Source organism: Ursus arctos, unplaced genomic scaffold, assembly GCF_023065955.2.
Source record: "Ursus arctos isolate Adak ecotype North America unplaced genomic scaffold, UrsArc2.0 scaffold_11, whole genome shotgun sequence".
Taxonomy (NCBI): domain Eukaryota; kingdom Metazoa; phylum Chordata; class Mammalia; order Carnivora; family Ursidae; genus Ursus; species Ursus arctos.
In genome coordinates, this window is record NW_026622775.1 from 62,606,988 (window position 1) to 62,613,181 (window position 6,194).

A 6,194-nucleotide genomic window follows, 5' to 3' on the forward strand; every position below is an offset into this window, starting at 1 on the left:
CAGTAGGCTTTTCATAGATGGCTTTTATGAGATTGAGAAATGTACCCTCTATTCCTACACTCTGAAGGGTTTTAATCAGGAAAGGATGCTGTATTTTGTCAAATGCTTTTTCTGCATCGATTGAGAGGATCATATGATTCCTGAGTCTTTTCTTGTTAATATGATGTATCACGCTGATTGATTTGTGAATATTGAACCACGCTTGCATCCCAGGTATGAATCCCACTTGATCATGATGGATAATCCTTTTAATGTACTGTTGGATTCTATTAGCAAGTATCTTGTTGAGGATTTTGGCGTCCATATTCATTAGGGAAATCGGTCTGTAATTCTCCTTTTTGAGGGGGTCTTTGCCTGGTTTGGGGATCAAGGTAATATTGTCCTCATAGAATGAGTTTGGTAGCTTTCCTTCTGTTTCTATTTTTTGAAAAAGCTTTAGGAGAATAGGTATTATTTCTTCTTTGAATGTTTGGTAGAATTCCCCAGGAAAACCGTCTGGGCCTGGAGTTTTGTTATTTGGAACTGACTCAATTTCTTCATAATTAATTGGCCTGTTTAAGGAATCAATTTCTTCCGGTTTCAATCTTGGTAGTTTATAGGTTTCCAGGAAGGATTCCATCTCTTCCAGATTGCTTAGTTTATTGGCATATAGCTGTTGATAAAAATTTCTAATAATCCTTCCAATTTCAATGGTGTTCGTCATGACCTCTCCTTTTTCATTCATAATTTTAATAATTTGGGTCCTTTCTCTTTTCTTTTGGATAAGTCTTGCCACTGGTCTGTCAATTTTATTGATTCTCTCAAAGAACCAGCTTCTAGTCCTGTTGATCTGCTCTACTGTACTTCTGGTTTCTGATTCATTGATTTCTGCTCTAATTTTGGTCAACTGCTTCCTCGTGCGTGGATTAGGACTGTCCCTCTGTTGCTGTTCCAGCTTCTTGAGATGAGAATATAAAAACTGCATTTTAGATTTTTCTATTCTTTTGAGTGAGGCTTGGATGGCTATGTATTTCCCCCTTAGGACTGCCTTTGCAGTGTCCCATAGGTTTTGGACCGTTGTTTTTTATTCTCGTTGGTCTCCATAAATTGTTTAAATTGATTTTTGATTTCCTGGTTTATCGAGTCATTCCTGAGCAGGATAGTTCTTAGTCTCCAAGTGTTTGAGTTTCTTCCAAATTTTTCCTTGTGGTTGAGTTCCAATTTCAGAGTGTTGTGGTCTGAGAATATGCAGGGGATAATTTCAATCTTTTGGTATTGGTTGAGACCTGTTTTGTGTCCCAGAACATGGTCTATTCTTGAGAATGTTCATCTCTTGATGGATACTTGGGTTGCTTCTGCCTTTTCGCTACTGTGAATAACACTGCTATGAATGGGTGTATAGATATCTGTTGGAGTTTCTGCTTTCAATTCTTTTGGGTATAGACCCAGAAGTGAAATGGCTGGACCATGTGGTAGGTAGTTCTGTATCTGATTTTTTTGAGGAGCAACCATACTGTTCCCCATAGTAGTTGCACTATTTTACATTTTGATCAGCAAAATCTCCATATCCTTGTCAACACTTGTTTTATGGATTTGTTTGTTTGTTTTTGATAACAGCTATCCCAAGGGGTGTGAAGTGGTATGGCATTGTGGTCCCCTCCTTTCTTTTTTCTAAAGAGAGAGTTGGGGGTGGGGTGAAGCAGAGAGAGAGGGAGAGAGAATCTCAAGCAGTCTCCTTGCTGGAGCCTGATGTGGTACTTGATCTCATGACCCTGAGATCATGACCTGAGCTGAAATCAAGAGTAGCATGCTTAACTGATGAACCACCCAGGCGCTCTGGTCCCTCCTTTTTTTATGAGTCATGTTTGCCTATTTGATCATCATGATATGACTATCAGGTTGTAGCACACTGACTCCCTGATGTGGTTATCACTTCACATCAACAGAACTTGAACTCGAATAAGCACCGTGCCTTTGTTATAGCTATGTGTATAACCCATGCTTGGCTCTTTGTCACACTGTATTTCACTGACTTTAATATACACAGGTTCCCTTCTCACCCCCATGTTTTACTCTCTCTGCAATCAGGATGTATTTTGCAATTAATAGCATGCCTTTGTCTGCCACCATGTCTTTCTTTCTTTCTTCTTGGCTCATAAGAAAATGGTGCTCCTTGGCAAATTAGAGTCATTGAAAGGTGGTGTTGAAATGGCTCTAGCCCCATATACCCTGTATGGACCTGTGTGGAACTAGAGGAACCTATGAAAGGCTTAGCTGCCTGGAATGATAGCAGCTCTTATTCTCCATTGAGGCTACATCCTGTAAGCATTTTTCTCTGGGGACATGTACTGTTGACATCATCGTTGCTTCTTTGAGCTGTTGATGTGTAATACCAATCAACCCTTCAAGGCTTCGGCCACAGTGCTCTCCCCACTTCCTTCTCTCTCCCTCTTAGGTCTAGCTTTGGTGTCCTTGCCACTTGTAGTTTTTCTCCTGCAAAGCCCAGCCTCCATCCTGCCTACTTCACCCTATTTATTCTCTTCCTGAATCCATCACTCTTGCTGCCTGCTCCCGCCTCCAACTCCTCACCCTGGCCTAGCCTGCTTCCAGGACTGCCGACAACACTGTTTCCTCCCCTGCAGGCCCACCCTGCCAATTCCTCTGCCAGAGCTATCACCTTTTTGAGCATTTCCTGTGACTTCTATTTTTTTCTCCTTTTGCCCCTTAATCTGTTTTTCCCTACTTCCCTCCCCCTCCCACACACAGCTGGAATGCCTCCTATGCTTTCTTGCCCTTCTTCCTCCTGAAATCCCCTGGCACCCTTCCCCCATCCTTTGCTGCCCTAAACCAATCCCATAATAGCTCCGACTGGTGCTGTGGGCCCTGGGGTTTGCTGGGACCCATTCAGCACCAGTGGTTCACCCCTCAGTCTCTATGCTCACCAAGACTATCCACCAGAGCTTGGCAGCCAGCTCCTGAGCTCCTACAGCACCTTGGTCACCTGGAAAGCTGACATCTGAATCCCCTCCAATCCACTCTGCCCAGCATACCTCGGTGAGGCCCTGCCCCCAGTGCAAGTTGGGTGGGGAGTCCAGGAGGTCTCCTTAGAGCTCAGTGGTGGGGCTTGGCTGCCAGAAGCCCTCTGTTGTTGGAGTGTTTCTCACCTTATCTAGACCCCCATCCCCCACAACCACCAGTATTCCCCCATTTGACCCCAAGCTGGGAGTTGAATGTGGAGAGCTGGAAAGCAGAACTTATTTGCTGTCCTCCAGCTCTGCACCCTTCTTCTTTTGCCCCTTTCCCCCAACTATCCCTTGCATCCAGAAGGGTCAGGCCCCTCCTTTCCTTTATACCCTTTTTATGAATGTATTTTCCCCCATTTACAGGGGAAGGAATGTCTTCTCTCTACCATGAGGGCGGTTCATGTGGTAAGGAGGAGCTAAATGGACTGGGGCCACCCTCTCTCTGGGCCAGGCCTGGAGTCCTACCTTGATGGTCTGTTAAAGAGTTCAAATCCTCTCCTGCTCGTGCTTAGGAAGAGAAACCTGATTTTATAAGAACGAAAGCAGTGAGGGAAAAACTGATATATGCAACTGTATGTATCAGCTGATTGTTAATCCTTTGTCCCACATCTGAGGGCCTGTTTTATATTTTCTCCCCTCCCACCCTCACTGGCATGTGGGAATGGGGCAGTTGTCCCATACTGGGAGCAGAGTGGGAGGATCTGGCAAGGGCTTGAGGGCTGTCCTCCCCACCCAAGGGGCCTTACTAACTCAGAAACCCAGCTTCGGAATCCAGGAAAAGCAGAACACTCATTGGTTCTTCTCCTTGGTGGGTCCAAGTCCCTTTCTATTTCAAATAATAGAAATCTCAATTCAAATCTATTAAACTAAGGAGAGAATTGTTGGCTTACATCACTGAAGAGTTTGGTTTTCCAGTCTGGGTAGTAGTTTTAGGCCTGCTGAGTCTAGGGGCTCAACCAGCTCCACAAAGCAACCCATGACAGTGTGAGCTTATTTCGACTTCCACTGGAGTAAGGCCAGTGCTGGAAAGAGGCCACCCAATCCTGGGAAACCACATGGGCCCCACACAGAAGGTGACTGACTATCTGGTTAGCTGGAGACAGGGGGTGGCAGGAGAAGTTTGGGTCCCAGAATTTGAGGGGGTGGTTCAGTGTTAAAACTAGGGCAGTCCCAAGGAAGCTGGGACAGTTGATCACCTTGGCCTGCAATGACATCTGCTTCTTATTTCTCCACTATTTTTTATCAGATTCTGTCACTGTCCTCCTTTTCAGCATGTACCTGTTCTTGGATCTAATGCAGGAACCCTGAGTTTGCTTTTGCCAAGCATTGGCCTCTCAGATTTCAGTGGAAAAGGCCTTTGGTTCTATCGTTGAGGTTCCTGGTGCCAGAGCTGTGTTTGTGCTGCTCTATCCTCGCAGGGGCATTCACCAGCCATCTTAATAAAGCTGTGTCTGATGAACTCATGTGCAGTGCATCTGCTCCCACAGAGAGGATGGCCCTTCACCACTTCCTCGCCCCTTCCTCCAAACTGCTCCTCCCTCTGCTCCCTTGCTGGGTGGGTAGACAGTACCACCTCTCATTCAGATCCCTGAGCTTGAAACCTCAAGAGGGCCCTGCAGGACGCCCCACAGACCGTCTGTTGGTCACCAGTCCTGCTGGTGCCTTCTCAGCCTCTACGGGATCAGTCCCTTTGCTTCACACAGCTATTGCCCTCATTAACCCATTACTTTCCCACCCCCTCAAGCCCCATCCTCCCTACCACTGCCAGAAGGGTGGATCTTTCTAAAATATTAGGATGACATCCTCTAGGGCTCTTGGTGAATGCCCAAGCTTTCTCCCTCCACTGCAGCTTTGCACATACGCCTCCACCCCAAATGCCCTGAGCAGAGCACTGATGGCAAGTATCTGTTATCCTATGGCCTTTCTTTGCCCTGATGCCACAGCAACATTGCTAGCTGATCACAACACACAGAAAGCCTGGGCACCTTTCCTCCCATTCACCCCAGTTGGTCAGAGCTGGCACCAAGGCCATATCTATTTGGCATGCTGGTTTTAACTCCTTCCTTCTCTGGCTAATCCTTACGTCTCGGCTCAGGAGGCTTCACATCACCTCTGCCAGGAAGTCTTCTCTGATTTGCTTTTCCTCTTAATCTGCTTTCAGTCATACCTTATGCATAATATATCTATAGCTATATACCTCAGAACATTTCTTATGAAGCATTTTATTAATGTACTTGCCTGTCACACTAAACTGTGACCTTTTGAAGGTGCATGAAATGTCTCAATAATCCTCCTATTTCCAGGACTCAACACAGAGCCTGGTACACAATAGATGCTCTGAAATCTTGACTGGGTACACAAATGAGTGAATGACTGGGTGATTGAATGAATGAATAACCTGGGCAGACCAGGTTGTTTTGAAGGTGAATGAATCAAAAGTTTATTAAGCCTCTTTGAAAATGAAAATCAATTTGCTTCTCCCTTCCCCGTAGCTGCAAGAGAAGGTCATACTTCTCTGTGACTTGCCAAGAGATGAAGCTGAACCTGTTTGTTTCAATCAGTGGGGCTGGAGAGCAAGCAGTTGCCTCACCTTCCCGCAAGGAGCAGTGTGAGTCATATGCGCCCTCACCTTTCACAGTGCACGGATCTAGGCCACCCTGCGTCCTTCAGCTTGCTCTCCTGGGTCCTACATTTTTTTCTAACTTTGTGTTTGTAAGCATGCACTCACACGTGTGTCCATGTGTGCGCACCCTGCATATGCATGTGTGTCTGTATGTGTATTTATGCATGTGTGTAAGCCACCTAGTTATATGCAGAATCTTGTCAGTTACTTGGGTGCACCTAGGTGCATTCAGCAGGGGATGATCAAAAATTTCCCTCACCTTCTCTCAAAGGCCATGCACTTGGTCTCATGCTAGGAAGGAGTCTTCATGGTGAACTGTGGTTATTACTAGCCTGATCTTTGGTACTTTGGATCCATTTCTCTTTTTATTTCTCTTTTTATTCAAAACCCAGTTGGAGATTGAGAATTCTAATCCAAAAAGACGTTATTTTCTAGAAGAATGCCAGAAGAATGGGACAGTTAGCCTCTTGAGTGTATGTTGCAATGTTACTCTTGCCTGGGTTCTCAGGGAGCTACAGAATGGTCTTTGCCTTTGGATTTAGGCCAGGTTTCTGCTTTCCCTATGAAGG